Source organism: Marmota flaviventris, chromosome 7, assembly GCF_047511675.1.
Source record: "Marmota flaviventris isolate mMarFla1 chromosome 7, mMarFla1.hap1, whole genome shotgun sequence".
NCBI lineage: Eukaryota > Metazoa > Chordata > Mammalia > Rodentia > Sciuridae > Marmota > Marmota flaviventris.
Window position 1 is genome coordinate 143,679,947 of NC_092504.1, and position 21,459 is coordinate 143,701,405.

Here is a 21,459-nt window from a genome sequence, read left to right on the forward strand (position 1 = left end):
CTTCCACTGGGGCGGGGGGTGGGGTCCTGCTCTCCCGCTCCACTCACTACGCCTCTCATCAGAGTGTCATGGCTTTAAACATGAGAAACTGAGTGTGAGACCAGTCGCTCCTATTAAGGAGTCTAAGACCCCGAGCGGCAACAGCGACGGGCGTGGGTCCCACTGAACACTTGGGTCCTCAGCTCCTCTGAAGACCTGTGGCTGTGGGTCCCTGGCAGCGCAGGTGGGGTGAGCATGGAAGGGGGCAAGGGTCCTCGTCAAGGAGACCTGTGGCCTCAGCGTCTGCGGCTTTTACACCCTGCTGCTGCGGCTTGGCTCCTGGGCTCTTTGCCTGTCGACTTCTAAACGTCCTTCCTCGCTGAGATCCGGCAAGGAGAGGTGCTCAGAGGAGAGCCCGTGGGCCGGTTCTCCCGCACGGTTGGATGTCTGGGATTGTGAAGGCTGGGATCCTCCAGAAGTGAGTTTCACTGGTGGTTATTCATATGTGACGTCCGATCCATTCCACTGCCTGTTGATCATTAGAGAAAATGAGATCCACATCTTTTGGTTTTGAATTCAATCATGCTTCTAATACACATGTTTAAAAGGTTGACTTTGTAACTTGGGGAACTTCCATGAAATTCCTCAGTAAAGGTCCACAATGTGAGAATATTTCCCAGAAAAGAACTGGATATAGACCCAGAATAAATGCCTTTCTACATGCAGAATGAGAGACCCTTCCAAGGACAAGAAGAGCCTCTTCCCCAGGTAGGAATTGGTCCTGGGTGACATCTCACCAAGCTCGAGGACATAGGCATCCATGGCCCTGGGGTGACCAATTTTCATAGCACATAGGTATCAGAGTGACTCTGGTCATTATAATGTCCGATGCTTCCCATTTCAGACATGGTGATAGAGACCGGATCCAGAGGCACACAGGTTTGATGATAGCCCTGGTGACAGGCAGAAGCATGGTCTCCTGGTCCCTGATTCAGGAACATTTCCAATTCCAATGCCCAGAGGTCAATTGAGCACAAAGAAGAAATGTAGCTGCCGATGGGCTTGAGCTACAGAGAACATGGGGCAAAACTTCATTGTTGCAAGGAAAACAAAGTCTTAGAAGGAAATAGGTGTCAAAAGTCCCCTGATTTGACACCTTTCTGAGAAATATGAAATGGAAAAAAAACCCTATAACTCTTTGGGGTATTTCTTTTTATTTGGCCCAGTGATGTGAAGCAGAAATCTTCCTTTTCAATCTCCTCTGAGCCGTGACTGTAAGTGAAAGCCCTGTGAGCTATTCCTCCCAGCTCCTTCCCGCCACGGTTCAAGGGGCTCAGTGCTGACCAGGAACGGCCCTCCTACCCTCTGGAGGCAGTCAGGGGAGGAGAATAAGGACCCCAGCTCTTCGGTGACTGGCGCCTCCTGTTGAATTGCAGTCGCCTTGTTTTGCGTAGAAATTATCAGAAAGGCTTCAGTGGTGTCCCAGCTTTGAACCTGCAAACTTGGGTTAGTGTCATGGTCACCTGAGGTGTCCATCACCCTGTTTCTAGGTGGACTCCCCTTCTTTTATTAGGGATGTGATGACAGATGTGGAGCTCTAGGAATGAAGCTTTTTGACACGCAAACTGGCCACTTCATGTATAAGGAGTGGCTAAAGGTATTATTAGGAAAATGTGCTGGAGATTTTGTCCATTTCTTTATTGCCTATAATAACAAGGATTTTTAAAAGAATGATAAAACGTTATTATTTGCATATTGGCAACAAATGGGCTTTGAAAATCCCCAAAAGCCATGAAAGTTACTAAAAGTAAACTAAATGCCAAAAGGATTGTCTTATTTCCTCAGAGTGTTTGTTAAAAATGGATTTTAATGCTTTCAAGAGAGATGCTCACTGTCGGGGTGCCACAGGCCACTCCCCCTTGCTGCCAGCAGCTCCTGCCTGGGCTGCTGCTCTCCCTCAGCCTCCCTGGGCGCTCTGTCCCCTGCACTGCACAGCAGGCGGGACTCCAGGCGGCCGGGCGCATGGCTCAGGTCCTGCTCTGGTTTCTGCTGCTAAAAGTCGAGTGGCACATTTACCAGCTCTGGGTTTGTTTGTTCTCCCAACCCACTTATAACTTCACTTTTTTTTGGTAATTACATAATTTAAATGGACTGCATATAAACTGATGGTGTATGGGTACAAAGAGGTGAAAGAATTATTGTTTCTACATGATCTGATTGGAATACCTGGGAAATATCCAATAAAGGTGGTTACCAAATTTAAGTTGCACGTGGGTGAGACAAATACAGAGGTTTGGAAAATCGCCTTGAGCATCTAAAAGCATCTTGTTTTCCACCTGCCTTCTTTCTTTCTTAAAGAGAGAGAGAGAGAGAATTTTAATATTTATTTTTTAGTTTTCAGTGGACACAACATCTTTGTTTGTATGTGGTGCTGAGGATCAAACCTGGGCTGCACGCATGCCACACTTGCCTTGTTTCTTATAGTACTTGTTCCTTTGTAAAGAAACCAAAATTAGAGTTGACAGAGGATTCACCATGGGCCAGGAGGCCAGGTAGACAACTGGTAGATGCCCATTTGGAAAAGAGGGCATGTGTATTTCAAATTTCACCAAAGCAATGTGGCACTAATGTATTATTTCTCATGAGTCTCAGTTTTAGCAAATTTTTTTTTTTTTGTACTGGGGATTGAACGCAGGGGTACTTAACCACTGAGCCACATCCCAGCCCTTTTTATATTGTGTTCAGATACAGGGTCTTGCTGAGTTGCCTAGGGCCTCACTAAGTTGCTGAAGCTGGCTTTGAATTTGTGATCCTCCTCCCTCAGCCTCCGCAGCTGATAGGATTACAGGCATGCACCACTGCGCCAGCCAACATTTTATTAACTAACTACCAGTAGTTCTCTTATGTGATCAACAAGAAAGCTTTTTATGTATTCTTAAATATCGAAATATCATTTTCAAAAAATCAGTATAAGGGCTTTGTGTATGTAAGTGTGTGAATGTGAAGGTACATACATGCATTTTCACATATGCTCTTACAGAATCTTTGTAAGTTATCACACGCGCACACACACAGACCACAGGGATGGTGATTTTGATAATGGCTTGCCGGTTACCAAGTGCATTCCGTCTGAAATACGTCCATCTGGTTAACATTTGATTTGAACTGGTGACAGCAGGCACGGGAGCGGGACAGTTCCTGGGTCGGTATCCTGAGCTCCACCTTGGGTACCATGGAGGGAAGTGTGTCACAGGATAAACCACCTGTCAGCCTCAGGGCTTCTGCCTCGTGGCTTCACCACTTGGATGGGCCTGCACAGGATCCAGTGCCACAACGCGGACGTGCCAGCACGGCGGCGTATACCACAGGCGCTTTGAACATGATGCTTTCAGGGTCTCCAGGGCTGACTCGCAGACTTTGTCTCTGACTGGAAACACTTGTCCCTGTCCTTCAATCTGGTGGTAGAAATCCCAGATTCAGAAAGCTGTCCCCAGGAATGGCAGGAGGCTCTTACAATCTGGTTTACTTCCTAAATAAGTCTGTCCCCTAAAGCTGGGTTGTTCGATCTTCTGTGGATTGTGTGAATCTCTGCTTAAGCAATCAAACTACTTACGATCTTCACTGATGTGCTGAAACCCATCCAAGACCCCAAGGCATCTCTCGGTTAAGTTAAATAGAAGGTGACAGCTGCTTCTTCAGCACCACAGGACTTCACTGTGTAAAGGAGCAGTGGACAGGGGAGGGGGACAGAGGAAAGTGGGCAGACAGACAGCCTGTGCCTTTCCCCAGGGGATGCTGCCGGCCACCCGGCTCTAACATGAATCTCATGATTCTCAGAGTCGTCGCAGTTTGCCCTTGCCTTCCCAGGAAGACGGAATTATAAAACAACCGTAAATAAAATGTCAATCCTTTGGTTTTCAAATTTGATTGATATAAACAGGGCAAAAATAAAACAATATAATCCACCAAAATACTTAGAAATAAAACAATATAATCTAAAACTATATGCTTAGGACTCATTATAGTCAGATGAGACAGGTATGATTATCATCCACATCTCAGAGGAAGCAGCACAGAAGGCCTGCAGTCTCCCCAGTTAGGAGACGGATGGGCCAGGATGGGCCTGGGCAGTCCCACTTCTGAGCCTGCGTTAACTGCGGCCCGGCTTGGCATCTGTAGATGTGCAAAAGAATATGCTTAACAAGCAGTTTATAATCCCATATCTGGGATTTCTACCACCAGATTGAAGGACAGGGGCAAGTGTTTCCAGTCAGAGACAAAGTCTGCGAGTCAGCCCTGGAGACCCTGAAAACATCAGTTCAAAGTGCCCGTGGTATACGCCGCCATGCTGGCACGTCCGGGTTGTGGCGTTATTAAGCATATTCTTTATAAAGACAAGAGGCCAGCCCCACCATTTCACCCCGATCTTTCTTACACCAACTGATGCCGCAGAGCTTGACTTTCTTCCTGGGTTCACCAAACTCTAATCAGATCAGTTAGACATTTTCAGACATGTGCATGGATTCTGGAAGTCACTTTAGAAGAAGGATCTCAGCATTCGGTGGATGGCAGGTTGTTGGCATAGAGCAGGGCACTGTGGTCATGCCTCCGACAAACGGGGATACACACAGTGGTCCAGAGCTCGGGAACTGCACACATGAGCATATCTGGGCAAAAGATGGCTTCCCAGAGGCCCTGCAAGGCAGGGGAGGGAGGTCGTGGACATGAGGACAAAGCAGGCCAGGTGCTGGTGACCTGAAGACTAACAGAGAGCACGGCAGGCAGGCAGTTGGCCCTGACTAAGCAGAGGAGCTGACCACCTGAACGGCAGTCCTTCAGGAGAGCATCCACCTGGAGCAGCGAAGGTCGGGAGGCCAGGCAGCCGCTCCCCTTCCCCTGCGCTTCTCACCTGTGCATGAACGTGCACCATCTTCTGTGTCTGGCTGGGTTGCTCCATTTAGGGTCTGTTTAGCAGGTCAAAACGTCGAACTACATTAGAGGAGAGTTACTGGGCCGCGGTGGAGGGTGCCAGGCCTCAGATGTGGGTGTCCTCTGAAGCCCCCGTGTTAATGCAGGGTGCTCTGAAGGGAGAGGATGGCACCCTGAGAGCTGTGACCTCATCAGCCCACCCCGGGTGGTGACCGCAGGCAGGCTCACATGGCTGGGGTGGACCACAGCTGGGGTGGACCACCGGGGCGTGTCCTGGGAGGGTGCCCCTTCCCCCTCTGCTTCCTGACTGTGCTATGAGGGGAGCAGCTTCCCTCCACTGGGCCCTTCCCTCAGGATGCTCTGCGGCCCCTGGGCCCAGAGCAATGGAATGAGCTGTCTGTGGACCAGCACATCTGGAACCATGAGCCCCAATAAACTTTTCCTCCTGTAAATCACTCTTGTCAGGTGTTTTGGTCACAGCAACCCAAAATTGACAAACAGAGGGTAAGTGCTGTGCTCCCAGAGCGAGGTGGCCGCGCTGATCCGGGACTTCCTGGCTGCTTGGATCGGGTGCCCTGCTGCAGCCTGTCCCCTGTCCCACATCAGCCATCGGGGGTCATGACGTTCCTGACCTCCCAGGAGGCTGCTTCTGTGCTTCTTGGCTGAGTGAGAGGGTGGGGAGAGAATTCCTCATCTCGTGGCTTAATGTCACCTTGACTCATAACTAACAGAGATGAAGTTCAGAGAGCTAGAGAAAATTTGTTAAATTCCACAAGACTTCTTAAAAAAAGAAGAACATGAAGCCCTGGTGTTGAGAAGACCCGGGTCCTCAGGCTCAGCCTGGTTTTATTTATTTGCTTCCATTTGAAAGACAAGGCCTCTGATTGAAGAGTCATTTTCTGATAATCCCCTTTGCTATACTGTTCAGTTGGAAAAAGGCCCCTGTAGGTGGTAGAAATGGAAAGACTCGTGATGGAAATCGAGAACTAATGAATTCTGGCTTCTGGTTACTTCTCAATGATAGTTTTGCTTCCTGGATAGAGAAATTAATGTGAAATTCCAGCTATCAAAAGGCTACTTAGAAAGGAAATAGAATAGAATAGAATAGAATGTGTTAGAATGTTCCTCCCAGACCACATGCACCTGTGTGTTCCCAGTGCCTCAGAAGGTCAACTGTAAAGCCTCCCGTCTGGTAGCTCCTTCCCCATGCCACTTTGTTTATGACCATCAGAGTTTAAATGATACAATGTTATTCCCTAAAAAATATATTTTTACCAGGTTTCATGTGTGATGTAAAATATATTTCATGTGAGATATAGAGATGTTATATATTACTTTTAAAAATTGGTACTAAAATAGATCTAACTTTATTTCAGACTGAAAAACTCATCTGTGCCATGTTTAATTAGGGGACAGCAGGAAATCGAGGCCCAGTAGTCACAGGGCTGGGCAGTTGGTTTTCCTGGTCCTTTGTCTCCCCTGGGCCCCTGTCTCCTCTCTTGTAAAGGGTGGTGCTATGATTCTTGGGTGACTCAGAGAACTAGTTACAGACACCTCTGACCACTCACCGCTCGTCTACTTTATTAGTTCACGCAGGAGCTCGGCTCCCAGAAGTTGCAGGCAGACCCTCATGGCAAGGCCCTCTCCACCAGGCGGCGTGACGCGTCCCTGCCTTCCAGCGCAGGCAGGCACCGCCGGTGGGGTCCTGCACCCTTGGTGGTCCTGTTGCTCTACAGTCCTGGGGGCATCCGCTTTCATGCAGAAACTGGCTACCCTGGTGGTAAACAGATGATATAAACAACTGTCACAGCTGAGAACAGAATGGAAGGAGAGCCGCCTCCCCCCACCCACAGCTGGCGGACACCCAGACGGATCCTTCTTGGAGCATTTTAACAAACAAACTTTTTTTTTTGGTTGTTCTTACAATTCAACAGAAACTCATACAACTCAAACTGGCTGCATATCTCCCATAGACTCGACCCCTAGATTTTCTAATGGATCACAGCAATTGCACGTTTCCAGATGCACTTAGAATGTGTTGACTGCCTGCAGGAATTGGCTTCTAAAACATATACAAATCTTCAAATTCTTCCACCTCAAGATCCCACTGTGAACCCTCTGAGGTACAACGCCGACTGTGTAATGCTGGACCACAGTTTGGTGTTTAAGTCTCAATTCATATTAAATAGGAAAAAAGGAAATCGAAGACTCTGTGTCTGAGCATGGTTTTCTCCCAGTTTTTCTTTTCTTGGTCACGTTCCCAGCTCTCCTGTTATCTTGAACCATGGAGAGGATTGCTAACGCCCCTTGGGGAAAAGCTGGGCTCGGGGAGCAATTGGTGGTTGGGCACACCTGGTGGTTGGGCACACCTGGTGAGCTCTGCTGGACCCGGCTGACTCCCCTCAGACGTCGCTCTGACAGCCGTCACAGTTCATGTCCTGCACACTGCGGGCCCAGCTCTCCTCTGGTTGACCCTGGTCAATCTCTCCCTGTCGCAGACTCTTCCCCGGCTGAAAGACCGTCTGTGTTTATTCTTAGTGTTTGGTCCTTGATTGAAACCAGGCAGAAGGCAAATCTGTGGTGGTCCTCTTCAGGAGGAGAATAAAAACATGGCCCTGCATGGAAAGCTCCAAGCAGGTGGCTCGCTCCCTGTGACTGCCCCGCGTCTGTCCTGGGGCACGTCTGAGCCTCACGTCCTTGGTATCTTTTTTCTTTTAGACTCCATGTGGACGGCCTGTAAGCAGAGACGAGAACCAAGACAAGAAGCTGGTCATGCTCACCCACCAGCCTGAGGATTCTGAGAGGTAATCGTGCGTTTCACTTGGAGATCATGCGCCCGTAACGCAGTGGTCTAATCAGAACGGCTCTGCTTGCTGACAAAGTTCTGGTTCTCTTAGCACACAGGGGATGGGCCTGGGGAAGTAGCTAGGAAGCAGACGGTGGCCGTTGTTGGACTGGTGGCCTGTTTTCTTTCATTGCCATCCAAGGACGAGAAGCATGGTGGGCTATGCAAGTCCTTGATTTTTAAAGTATTTGTCAATTTTCATTGATGAGCTTTGGTACTTGGGGTGATTCCTCTTCAACGGTGTAAATTTCTCCAAGGAAACAACTCTATTCACCAATCAGATGAAGGAGTAGCTGTGTCTGTCCTCCTGTTGGTCTGGTCCTTAGCTCAGGTATAGGATGAAGGTTTCTAAGTGCTCATCAAGCGTTGCCTTCCTCAGCCTCTCTGCTTGTGCACGCAGTAGGCAAGCTTGCCCTCAAGCCTCGCCCTGTTGCTGGCCTAGAGAGCTGTCCTCTGCACCCCACTTGGCACCTCTGAGTGCCGCAGCTGCTTGCTGAAGGTCGAGGAGGCCGGACCCTCCCCCCATGCACTGGCACTCAGAAGTGCAGAGCAGAGTATGTGCCTAAGCACCAGAGCAGGGAGCTTGCCCTTTCAAGTTAAAAATAGTCCAGGAAATACCAAGACTCTTGTTCTTTTTTTTTTGGGGGGGGCGGGGGTAATCAGGAATTGAACCCAGGGGTTCTAAACCACCAAGTCAATCCTCAGCCCTTTTTATTTATTCTTTAATTTTGAGACAGGGTCTCACTAAGTTGCTTAGGGCCTAGCTAAGTTGCTGAGGCTGGCCTTGAACTTGTGATCCTCCTGCCTCAGCCTCCCGAGCTGGGATTCCTGTTGTGTGACACAGCGTCCAGCAAGACCCATGTTCTAAATCAGCCTTTCTCACACAAGGGTTCTCAGGCCGTGGGTGTAAGGGCACTCTCAGGTCTGGTTCCATGTGAAGACTCATGGAAAGTGGCCCACGTATACTCCAGGAAGAAGGTCCAGACTGTGGACAAGGCAGCCTGCAGGAATTTTGAACAAAGACTGACAATAGCAACAATGTTTAAATGGGTTGGCCAGGGGGTGACCAGGAGCCCTGGGCACTGTGAGGGAACTGATTTTCCTCCCCCTCAACCACTGACATTCAGCACTTCAGCTAGGGCTGTGGCCCCTAAGTGCAGGCATGTCCCTCACCACCTGCTGCTCTCTCCCCTGTGATGGTACAGAGCGCACCTGCCCTGCTTGCTCCCCGGGTCTCAGGGAGCAGGGCCAGAGCGCAGCTGTGGGACCTGCTGTGAGATGCAGTGTGAATGTACCCCACAGGAGGAGGTGACAGTGAGAGACAACAGGGACCTCTGGGGCAGGAGGGACATTAAAAGCAAAGGGAGAACAGAAGGAGCAAAGGAGGGAGGAGGGGGGAGGGGGAGGGGGGGGAGGGAGGGAGGGGGAGGAGGGGGGAGGGAGGAGGAGAGAAGGGGGAGGGGGAGGGGAGGAGGGAGGGGAGGGGGGGGAGGGAGGAGGAGAGAAGGGGGGAGGAGAGGGTAGGGGGAGGGGAGACAGGGGGGAGGAGGCAGGCAGAGGAGGAGGGAGGAGGGGGAGGGGGAGGGGGAGGAGGGGGGAGGGGCAGGCGCTGTTTCCACAGGGCGGGGGCTGCTCTGTCCTCCCCCCATGTCCTCAAGCCCTCACTGAGGGTGGAGTGCTGCTTCAACTGTAGGGATGGAATGTCTGCCTCTAGGCGCCCTTCACCTGGCTCACACCTGCTCCCCCTCCAGTCCTCGCCCCAGGGCCCAGCATAGGGACACCCACCATTGGTCTGGCTGTTCCTGGCCTCTGGCGGAGCACCCTGGGTTTCAGAACCAGGAGGAGCACATTGTCATCACCTTCACACCTTCACAGCAGGGCGTTCTGCTCCTGGGACAGCACACTCCCTCCCAGGTGCAGCAACCAGCAGCCAGGCAGCTGCTGCCTATTCAAAGTCCCTGGAAACTCCTTTTTTTTTTTTTTTGCTCATAAATGGAAAAGAAGTGTGAGGACATTTATGGGGTGACAGGCAGAGGTTCATGTGGTAAGTGACAGTGACACTGGACTCTTTATTGATATCACCATCAGTTTTACACTTCTTTGGCCCTCTTTATGGTTAATCCCCATCTTACCCGACCAGGAATTAAACTGTCCCCGAAAGGCAGAGTAAGGGGCCTTGTACATAGTTCCTGCCTACGTCACAGAGAAAATAATTTTATTGGTGTTTGTTTGGTCAAAAAGAAATCTATTTTAAAGAGCTGAATAAATCTAGTTAATGACACATAGATCAGCCTGATTTTTCATGAAATTTACTAATTTATTTGCTTGCAATTAAAATTTGTCACTTTTTCAGAAAGTACTTCTTCAAATTAGTAAAGTCACATTGGGCTTCTGGAGGTCAGCCTAACTAAACTCCTCTTTCCACAGTAAGAAAGTAGCCTCTCAGCTGTGTCCACGTGCAGCGTGTGAAGGGAAATGATCTTTCTGTGGGTGACTGATGCTGAGATCCACAACAAGGGCATGGGGAACCCCTGCTTCCAGGTGGCAGTCACTCTCAGGCAGATGGCACCAGGGCACCATCTGAGGCTCAGCTTCCACACAAGGCCCCAGCAGGTCAGGGCCCTGTGGAGATCCTTGTGTTCCCATCTTTAACAACCCGCGTGTGTCCAGCTCTGGGGTGCAGAGCCACATCACTGGTAGAGCTTGTGTCTGGCCCAGGCGGCATTTGGGGGTCACTGTAGAAAAGAGCACCAATCAGAATTTCCCCAGGACCTGCCACCTACCTGGAGAGACCACTGCTGTCCCTGTGGTCACTTGCTGCACCTGCAGGCTGGACTGTGGGCTTCCTGGGGGGCATGCAGCTGGGGTCGCTGTGGGTGTAGCTGGCATGAGGCTTCCCTTCTGCAGAAGGCCCCGGGGAGTGCTGATGCTCTCCCCAGCCTGGGTGAGCTTGGCCGTCACCCACATGCTGCCTTGGGGTCAGGCTCAGCTTCTGTGGCTCGAGAAGGTGCAGAGCCGACTACCAGGTGGAAGAGGCTGCCTTTGCAGAATTCCAGGGCGAAATTCCCACCTCCAGGGCACCGTGGAAACACCAAGCTCAGAGCTCCCTCAGCCTCTCTGACAGGAAGTCACCCGAATACACCAACAGAGCAAAGAGCGGGGACATGGGAGTTTGGGAAATCCAATCTGCTTTTGGTGGGGAATCTTTTCTCTTTTACTCCTTCACATAAGTCGAAATTTCGAATGTAATCTCGGTGACCTGGGCTCTTCGTGTCTGCTGGCTTCCCCTGGATGTGCGGTCTAACTCGCGTGTGCCTTCAGCATGTGTGTCTGCTCAGATGTGGGCTCTCAGGGAGGAGGTGGGCATGTTGGGAGTCTGTTTGAAATACATTTTCATTCCTCACTTGTAGGAATTCGCATCACTTTTTAGTTTTTTCTACATGAACATAAGACTCTACTCATTGCCCCATATTCTGAATATTCTGCTTTGTTAGAAAGGACTGTAATTTCTTAAACCTGCATCGCCCCATTTTCCAAGCCAGCTGCATGACGGCAGCTCTTTCCACATCACATCTGGGAAATATTTCTGCTGGAGACTCTCCCTCCTCCAGACCCGGTCATGTGCCTTGTTCTTACATGAAGTTTCCTTTCTTCCCTTTCATCACCAGATTGGTATTTTAAATTGTCACAGAGAATGCTAGCAGATTAAAACACAAAATAAAATTCATTTTAAGGTTCAGACCACTTGGTGGTTTCCTTCCTTCATGTCCTTTTCTCTGTGCTGTGTCACGATGTCATTATTTTGTGGCCCAGCAGTTGGCTGAGCCCTGATCACAGACAGGACGTTAAATATGCACATCAGCAACAAAACACGGATGGGTGTCCACCCTCGGTCCCCCCTGTGGTGACCCTGAGTGTGACCCTCCCAGTGGTGCCCGGTTCCACAGAGCTGGGAAAGCCCTTGCACACTTAGGTCTAGATCTACAGGAGGTTGCAAGCTAAGAAAACAAACCTCAGAAGGTGGCTCACGCTTGCTTCCATGTCTGACCTGTGGGTCAGGCGGCTGCTCTGGTAGGAACCACAGGGAGTGGCAAGTTGGTCAAGATACTGGCTGGGAGGACAGGTGAGTGGCCACTCACCTGTGCTGGGCCCTAGGTTATGCAGAGCGCTGCTCCCACCATCCCAGATTACCCCGGGACCTTGCCGTCTTCCTATCCTCTTGCCTTTCTCTCTTGAACGTAGTTTTTATTTTCTAATTATGGGCATGTTGGTGGGCTGGGCAGACCCCAGCCCAGGAGGCTCAGCGGCTCCCTCTCAGTTTTTATTTTCTAATTATGGATTTAGAAGGGTCTGTTCCTTCTGTTTGTGGCAGCTTTAAGAGCTAGTGCATATATACAGAAGGCTTTGGGGTTTGCAAAGTAGACAAGAAAAAAGAAAATACAACTCCAGTTTAATCCTACCTCCCAATATTACTGAGAGAGTTTTTCGGGTCTCTGTCTCTCTTTCTGTTGTCTTTAAAAATAATACAGTAGTCCCATTTTTAAGCAGTTTTTAGAAGTAGGAGCATTGTGAATATTTTCTTGAGTAAATATTGTATGGCATTCAGTCGTCTAGCAGTCTCAGGTTGCATTCCCTTACTATTACTCTTACTATTCTGATACGCCAACAAACGTGCGCACATTACATCTTTGGGCCCGTGTACATTTGGTTCCTTGGGGTAAATCCTAAAGCTTCCTCTTGGTGGACGTATTGAAAGCTGGAGGCTTTGCAGATGCAGGTCCCCTCCTCTCCCAGCAGGACGGAGCACCAGGCTTCCTCCCTCTGGGGAGGACCATCGCTCCAACATCACTCACTGTTGAGCGCAGAACTTCCTCTGGTCAGACCTCTTCCTAGCAGTGAATGTCTCTCCCTCTGAAGGTGAAAGTCGTGACTCCAGTCACTGCTTCCTGGGTGCTGTGTCACCACATCAAATGCGCTGTCTGTGGAATTGTCTGGCCCGTCCCATCTCAACAGTCACTTTTTTCCCTAACAGCCTCACTTTCTGGATCCGGCTCTGCCCTCTCTGGCCTGGCTTCTTACCCTGTGGCCTGCACTGTAGCTTTGTTTGCCTAGAACTTTCTTGACCATCTCAGAACGTCTGATCTTTGGCTGTTCTGTTTCTGCAGTTTCTGGTCCTGGAGACACAGGACTGACCGTGGGTACTTACAGCAAACGGGAGGAGCCCAGCTGGCCAGTGCAGCTGGCTGCGTACAGTCTGTGCGGCCCCTGCTCCCAGCCAGTCCTCCCCCGAGGCCCTGTCCGTTTCTGCTTCCCGACAGGCTCAGCGTCTGGCCGTGTACACCTGGCTGTGGGGTCACGTGAGAGGAGGTCTCAGGAGGTCGATGCTCCAGAATTGGAGCCTGATGGTCTGACCTTGGCTCCTCTTTCCTTCCGCTCCGCGACCTCAGCTCTCGGAGACTCTCCAGCTCGGTGGCTGGTGCTTGACTGCACTTCCTTTCCCAGACATGGACAGCACTCTGTCTGCACAGGGCAACGTGCTCCCACCTTTGCTTCTGTGTTTTCCTGGGTTGTGTGAGCCGGGGCGTGTTGGTGGGCTGGGCAGACCCCAGCCCAGGAGGCTCGGCGGCTCCCTCTCACACTTTCAGGGCAAACTGTCCTTCCTGCCCGGTGGTTCTCTAAGCTCAGTTTAACTTCCTCTGCTTCACCAAGTCAATCCCACTTCTGCTTTTCTTCTTCTAAAAGCTGGTTTAAAAACTCTCCTCCACTGCTGTTTCCTCTCCAACCCTCTTTGCCCTGGTGGGTTAAGAATGGTCTACAACATTCATTTCTTGGAGTTTTAAAAGAGCATCAAGAAAAAAGAGTGAATCCATAGGCTCTGCATTCCTTCTTGATGTGTTACCTGCTTATTACGGAAACAGCGGAGCAAGATGAAATCTAAGACTTATTTTGTAATCGAAACTAAGTGTGTGTTTTCTGACTCAGTGTTTTCTGAGGCCTCGGAGTTCCTGGCCCGGGACATGGTGACTCATCAGGGTGTCGTTTCCAGTTAGCTTCGGGGTTTGCCTGTCTCACTGAGTGTGCGCACCTGGGTTCTGCCGTACCGGCCTGGCCCTGCTTCTTCTTGGCGTTTGTTGGGAGTGCCTCAGCCCAGTCCGATGTTTAGCTTGTCTGAATAAGTTTGTTGGGGTGTCTCTTTCGTTCTTGACAGATCCGGGGTTTGCTTTGAAACCGCGATGAAATCTTGCCTGTCAAGTAGTCGAGTTACACCCGCTTACACTCTTGGCTTAAGCAGGGTTCATCCCTCGTGGCCGAGGTGTGTTCCCTGCTGTGGGGGGCCCCATGTTCATTGGCCACACGTCCATGGTGAGCCCGTGGTGGGCTCTATGCTGGGCTGCCGTGTGCTGTGCCAGGACAACATGGGAGCCCGGGAGTCTCTTTGGCATGCTGATGTGTACCCTGAGGTCCCTGCTGTGTAGCTGAATCAGGAGACCCTCCACTTTCAGCTTCCGGAGGCGGCTCTGAGCTGACTTCTAGCTGTGCTGATTCTCACCCGCCAACAGAGTAAGGTTCCTATCTGCTGCTTTGGGTCTTGGGTAGCAGCCATTCTCTTAAGGAAGGTGGTTTCTCCTAGGGTTTTGATTTGCATTTCCCTGAAGGCTGGTGAGGTCAAGCCCCCTTTTTTCTTATTTACCTGATGGCCATTTATTTGTATGTCTTCTTTTAAGCAATGTCTGTTCAGGTCTCTGCCAACATGTTTTAATGGGGTTAACTGTTTTCCTGCTATTAAGTTGTTTGAGTTCTTTATATATTTGGGGTGTTAACTCCTTTCCAGATGTAAGTTTGCAAACATTTCCTCCTGTTCTGTAGGTTGTCTCTTTACTGTGCTGTTGGTTTCATTGCTGTACAGTCGAGTTTCAGATTTATATATTCCCACTGGTCTATTTTTTTATTTTGTTGCTTTTGCATAATTCACTTGGAGTTTTGCTTTTTGCTTTTTGATGATTTGAGAGGCTCCTTTATGTTTAGTGCTTATCTGGAGACCATGACTGCTCAGGAGTGAGAGTTTCACTGTAGCTTTCTTTTGCTTCATGTTTGATGTCTTAGAGAATATTTTTCATTCACTGAAATCTTGATTCTTATATATCATGTCTTCTCATAGTTGTTTTTTATGTCATTTAAAATGATTTGAGGTATCACGTTTTCCTGGGTGGAGATGCTGTTTCTGTGTGGGTTTGAAGAGGGTGTCTTGTGAGTTTCTCAGTTTGAGAGCATCTTCCTCTGCAGGCAGAGATGAATGCTGTTTCTTTGGCAGTGGTTATTTTGAGGTTGATGTTCCTCTGCGTCTGTTTCTGGAAGGCTCCATCTGCAGCTGGCTTTCTTCTGAACTTACCCACCAAGGCTCCCCGGGGCTGTCTCCCTCCCCGTGCCCACTCCTCCACAGGTGCCAGTAAGACAGTTCTCCGGTCTCTCGCACTTGTGTCCGTCTTCCGAGCACAGGTACTGGCTATCTTTGCTCTGAACTGTCTTTAAAGGTATTTATAAACCAACATCTTTAAAGAAGAAGTGATCCCTGCTTCTGTACTTCAGGGCACAGTGGCTGACACTTGGAAGACCGGGTCCCTGTGCCCTTGAGTAGACAGGTTCACTCCCCTGGGTGGGAGCTCCTCTCCTGTGGGCCACCCAGGACACTGCAAGTACCTGGCTCTCTGGCTCTCTTTGTGCCTCGCTGTGGGACTGTGGTGTGACTAGTCACCCCAGCTTGTCCACAAACATGGATTCTCTGAGCTGTGAAGCCCTTTGCCCCGACACAGGAGTCTCATTTACCCTTAGTGTCCCTGTCATCATCCCGAGAGCAGGGCACTGTCCTGGGCTCTCCACAGTTCTTGGGGACACAGTAGCCTTGTGTCCCCAGACTTGGTTCTTGGAGCCAGTTCCCAGAGGTGTTCTGACCATCTCCCCCTCAGAATGGGGCTTTCCCACTCCCCCCAATATTTAGTTTATTCTTCATAAAAACTTTTGTATTATGGATATTTGCAAATGAACACAAAAGCTGAGAGATGAAGAACTGCCCACAGCATCTGTGATCAATGCGTGGCTGACCTCAGATCACCCTGAAGGAAGCCGTGCTGTCGCGGGACATGAGGACCAGTGTTGACCCTCCCGCTGGCCTGCCTCCAGGATGCAGAGCCCTCCCCTCTCTGGAGAGGCCTTCCTGCTCCTCACCTCCAGGCCGCCGTCCACTCTTCTTAACTGCATCCTCAGCAGATGCGGCTGGAGCACACTTTACGAATCTGCCCTGTTGGTTCGGATTAAAATCGGAAGTGTTGTGTCTCCTATTTCTATGGCCTGAATTGTGCCACCCTAATTCATATGTGGGACTTCTAGCCCCAGGGGCTGCGTGTGGAGCTAGGGAGGCCCAGGGGCCTGCTGCCCTCCCTCCAGCACGGGGCAGGCTGGCAGATATCTGCAGACCAAGAGGAGAGGCTTCAGAAAGCTACCCGCCGGCACCCCACTCTGGGAATCAGCAAGCAGCCACCTCCTGGTGTGGACCACCCAGTCTCTGCTGTTTCCTCATGGTGGCCCAGACCGAAGGGGACTCCTAAGGCGTCTAGTAAGGACTCACCTGCTCTTCCTGTTGGTGCGTAAGGAGGCTGGTTTGGCCATCTGTTACTGTCTCTGAGTCCACACAGTGCATTGGCAGGTATCCCCAGAAGAACAAGAGTACCTCCCGTCAGGGACAGGGTCCCCACCAAGTTTAACTCAAGACGATGAAGAAGGACTCTAGTGCAGGACTGATTCCATCTCTCTGTAGCGGAGGTCTTTCCTTCCTTCCTTGTTCAGTGGTTCATTAGCAGACGGTGAAGTCCCTGTTCTTGGGTGGCTTGGGACACTGACACCCGCCTTTCCATACCTGGCAGCTCAAGTTCTCATTTATTCCAGGGAAGTGGGCCTCCACTCTGCCCAGGACCCGCCCCCCTAAGTCATGCAGGGGCTAAGAGGGGTTCCTTGAGTCAGACCACCTAGGTCAAAGCATACTTTGTAAGTCACTTAATACTTCTAAAACTTCATTTTTCATCCTTTGGTTAGGGATAAAAATAGTTGTTAGGATTAGATAAGGAGATGCATACAGACCCCCTGACATGTGGTAAGTGCTCAGCTACCACATGGATGTTTAAAATGCTGTGTATGAAATGTTCCCCTAAAAATGCCCAAATTTCAATAATTTTCTCTTAGAAGTCATGTAGAAGTAGGTATCACTGTACATGTTACCCCAAAATGTGCTCCTGACTTCTTTTTTTATAAGAAATATAACATAAAAATCACCTAGAACAGTCCTTGGTCCATAGTAAACTTCAATAGATATTTGTTGGATAGGTGAATATAAATTATGTAATAAGAGTATATAATTGATATTTATCTCCCTCCAGGAGTCGGGGGGGCGGCTTGAATCTTCTGTGGTCATTTAGGCTGCAGTGTGCGCCTCTGGTCATGGCTTTGCTGGCCTGAGTGGCGAGGCTCACCTGGAGCTCTGTCCTCGGGGCTCACCGGCCCTCCCACATGCAGGGCTGCCTGCTGATCACGCGCGGGCATCTTCCTCCTGATGACAGATGCGTGGGTTCCCCGATAGCTCTCCACTGTCAGCTGGAAGTCAAAGGTTCAGCTTAGCTCTCACACTGTCAGGAGTGAGTTTACACCCCACGGGGCAGGCTCAGACCCACAGGGTGCCCCACTGAGATACCAGCTGCAGGCCAAGGGACCACCCCGCTCCTGACCAACTGCCTGTGCACCTGGGCTCCCTCGGCTCCCGCCCGGGCCTGGGAATGTGCTAGAACAACCTGCCTAATGCAGGAAACCCTGCCATGCACTGTCTCTTTGTAGAGGACCAGCTCGGACACAGCCAGAGGAAGGGGGTGCACAGGAGGGTGGGGGGACACTGGCACTCAGTGGTCCTCCACACACTCAGCTCCATGCACCGGGGGCTCTGCTGGCACCCTCCGGGTCTACGAGAATTCCTGAGGGTATGGGCCAGGGCTGGCTCTCCCTCCTCAGAGCTCTGGTCTTTCTAGTCACCCATTACCATGACCTTAGGTGTGGTTGTACAGATGACAAAGGGACAGCTCTACCCCTCAGGAATTCCAAGGCATGGGGAGCTCTGTGCTAGGAACCAGGGGCCAAGGTCCAGGGTGTCTTCATTGCTGCACACCCAGCGTGGCCTCCTGGCCTCGACTGCCCCTGCTTCCCGTGGCCACCTGTGCCTACGCCTGCAGCTGGCTGCTGCTGTGCCCTCACTCACAGCACCCTGACTGGGTGTCGGAACACTTAAACAGACCACCTTAAATCGCCAGCCGAGGGAACAAGGGAGACTGGAAGACACAGCACCGCCAAGGGCTAGGAGCCTCGTCACTGACACGGCGCCAGTGTGAGTCACGCATCGGTGGCATTGGTGTGCCCACCTGTGACAGAACCCCGGCCGCCCCCACTCCCTGGTGAGTGGCTCCGTGTGATGCGGCCATTCTGCTGTCCCCTGCCCACGCTCCATGGCTCCCTGTGTCCGAGGGGAAGTGCGTCCCTGGTCATGGTTTCCACAGAACTGGGCTGTTTGTCTCTGCGCTTCTGAACGATTCCCTGGGCCGTCAGATCCCTTCATCTTCCTTCTTCCATGGCCAGCTGTTAACAACAGCCACAAACAAGCATCAAACAGAGCAGAAGGAGCAAGCCCAGGGTCCACCCACGGCCCAAGGAGGGGGCCTTCCTCCAGCTGACCAGCACTCTGTCCTCTGCAGACCCGAGTTAGATTTCTCTTTTGGATGCGGAAATCAAGAGCAATGCTTGTACATAGAAAATGAGACAGTCCAGACGCTGGGGACCCAGTGCAGGAGAAACCACAGGATATGTCCAAATGTACATTTCAACACTTTCAAAGAAAGGAGTGTTTCAGGAAGTCACAACACTACATTTGGCACCTTGGTCAAGTGTCAGACGGCTGTTGGCATACGGGTCTGTCTCTGTGCCTTCTGTTCTGTTCCGCTGGTCTTCACGTCTGGTTGAACGCCAATTCCACGCTGTTTTGTTACTACGGCTGCTTGACTGTTTGGGGTCTCTTATTCTCCCACATGAATTTCAGGACTGTTTTTTCAGTTCTGTGCACATCTTTGGTACCTTGATGGGTTGCACTGAATCTGTGCGTTGCTCTTGGTAGTGTGACCAGTTTGTGGTGGAGGAGTAAGTTTACCTTACGTGAGGGTCAGGGTAGGCGGCTTCCTTATTGTGTTAAGGTACTAGACAACAACAATAACACACACACACACACACTGCTCCTGCGGTTGTCCCCACTCCCCCTCCCTGGGCCTCCCGTCTCAGTGACAGTGCCTCGCGCTCTCCAGCTGGGTGTCCAGAGGCCCCAGGGCTGCTCTTGAGCGGCTTCTCTCTGGCTTCCCCGTTCACTGGATAACTTCAAAGCACACCAGAATCCGACCTTGCCTCTCACCTCCCTTAGGACCACTCTGTCCACAGCACCACCAGCACCCTGGCCTGTGTCACTCCAGTAGAGCTCCCTGAGTGCCCCCGTGGCCATCTTTCCTGAGTCCCCTGAGCCCTCCCTGTCCCCTACCCGCCCTGCACAGGGTGGTGGGAGGTTCTGCAGTGCCTGCAGCTGGCCTGGAGCTGTCCCCTCTCCCCCAGGGTCCCCTGCACTTCCTCCCCAGCTCCCCTTATCTGTGGGCATGAGGCTGGAGGGATGCTCAGAGAGAGGCCGGTGGTCCTGTAACTGCAGGGTTGTGCTCAGGACAGCTGTAGTCACAAGCAGGGAAGACAAGGGAAACCCCGTGTGACACTGCACATCCACGACCACAGACCCGCACGTTCCCAGGAGCAGATAAAAATATGGCCCTGTGGTGTCAGCTCATTATCACAGCAGAGTGGACCAGAAGGAAGGGTAAAAATACTAGCTTTTTCTTCTTCTATCTTTTAATGTTTGCTTATTAAATTGGGTGCACCCTTACAGTGTAAAAATGTCCAATAAAGAAAAACTAAAACAGCTACTATTTGAAAGGACATGGCCCGAAACTCAATAAACAAACAGTAGTTGTTCATGTGTCTATCAGAAGACCCAGATTTCTATCACAATGCTCAAAAAATAGAAAAAAAAGTGACATGGTTTCAATCCCGGGTTGATCTAGGGCGGCTGTGTCGTTCACACAGGGGGAAAATGAGACCCAGCCCAGGCCCTTGGCAGGACCACAGCAGAAACATGTGTGTGACAATATGCACTCCAGGGGCTAAGCATGTGCCCAAGCACAGCTGGATGGTGGCAGAGGTACATCTCCACCCTGATCTTCTGACACCAGGCCCAGGGCTCTTTGCCGACAGCACAGGTGGGGAGAACCCACAGGGGCATGAGGTCCTCACACACACCCTGCTCTGTCCACTCGGGCAGCACCGTGATGGTCACGTCCAGGAGCCGGCCGTGTGCTCTTCCTAGAAACCCCATTTTTTAATTTTGGAATTTGGGGTCTTTGAGGCACACACATAACGCTTAGACACTGATTTCCAACACTTGAGACAAGCAGAGCCCACAACCAGATGTCCCCTCTGGAGCCCACTGCTCTGTCTGATGCTGGCCATGGCCCCTGCTGTCTGTGTGGGAGGGCTGCCTGGTTTCTGCGTTGAGTCCCTGTCACCTCCCAAGCTCTGAATGAAGCTTCAGTGAGGCCCCTGCCGCTCCCTCCGTGGAACGTCTGATGGGCACGTCTCTGGACTCCCCCGACACCTAGCACTTTCCCGCCCCCACTCCCGGCTGGTCATGAGGGTCCATTCATAAATGAGCCTGAGGTTCCTGCAGCCACCAAGTTTCCCCTGACCTTCTCTCCCACACGCTGGCCCGCACACACTTCCACTTTTACTAACACTCATGTCTCTTGCCCAAAGTGACCTTTACTTGCCCCCAGAGCGGGGTTCCTCTGACTCCTCTGGGCTCACTCACCTCCAACCATGATGTTTTCCACTCCACTTCGTTGGCTGTCTTCTCAGAACCCGAGTGGAGGATTCACGTGGCCAGCTGGAAGTTCACGGGTGACCCCAAAGAGCTGTGAGATACTAAGACAATGATGGGTCCTGGAAAGGGGAGCAGGGGGCCTCTCGCTGGCGCCCGCCCCCGATCCATGGAGTCGGCAGCTCCCTGCTAGCGGGATGGTGCCCCTGCAGCAAAGGCTCTTTTCCCAGAGGGCTCCCTGGTGCCTTCCACCAGCACCATGCAGCCTGCTGGCTGGGGCATGGGTGCCCAGCCTGCACCAGGGGCTGCCAGCCCGCCAGCGCTGCCCACTGCAGGCGTGTGAGGAGTAGGCCCTGCCTGAGGACCGCGGAAGCCCGTCTGCTGCATCCCGACAAGTTCAGTTCTGAGCGGCGGGGGGCCTGCTGCAGTGGGTGAGAAATCTTGGGCTGTAAATGCTCCTCGTCTTGATTCGAGATTAAGCAAAAGGAACTGTGCCGTGTGAGGTGTCTTCCTTGTACAATCCCTCTGCCCTGTTCTGGGGAAGCCGCGGCTCAGCACCAGCGTGGTTGGCTTGGCCCGTCCATGTGGGACAAAGGCAAACCGACCTTCCTTAGTGTCTGTCCTTTTGGGGGAGTAAGGGTACAAGTGAAGTGACGGTACTGTCTTGGCCTACAAAGGGAAGGAATGCCAAAGCCGCCCAGCGCTGTCGGCTGAC

The 21,459-nt window shown here is 51.4% G+C and overlaps 1 protein-coding gene and 1 long non-coding RNA gene across 3 annotated transcripts in view; one reads left to right on the forward strand and one right to left on the reverse strand.

Annotated features, from left to right (window-relative positions):
• Nucleotides 1–2,645: 2,645 nt before the first annotated feature.
• LOC114105751 (uncharacterized) lies at nt 2,646–12,600 on the reverse strand. Of its 2 annotated transcripts, XR_003585083.3 has the most exons (4): nt 10,537–12,600; nt 6,477–6,682; nt 4,889–5,060; nt 2,646–4,674 (listed from the first exon to the last, which is right to left on the reverse strand). It is a non-coding gene; the product is annotated as an uncharacterized lncRNA (long non-coding RNA). The 2 variants fall into 2 exon arrangements; XR_011708100.1 differs by lacking the exons at nt 2,646–4,674; nt 4,889–5,060 and adding an exon at nt 5,718–5,850.
• The window catches only part of Tnip3 (TNFAIP3 interacting protein 3), a 55,661-nt gene continuing 41,898 nt past the window's right edge, over nt 7,697–21,459 (forward strand). Inside the window, exon 1 of the mRNA XM_071614751.1 lies at nt 7,697–7,712. The gene's annotated coding sequence lies outside the window, so the exon portion shown is untranslated. The remainder of the gene's footprint in view (nt 7,713–21,459) is intronic.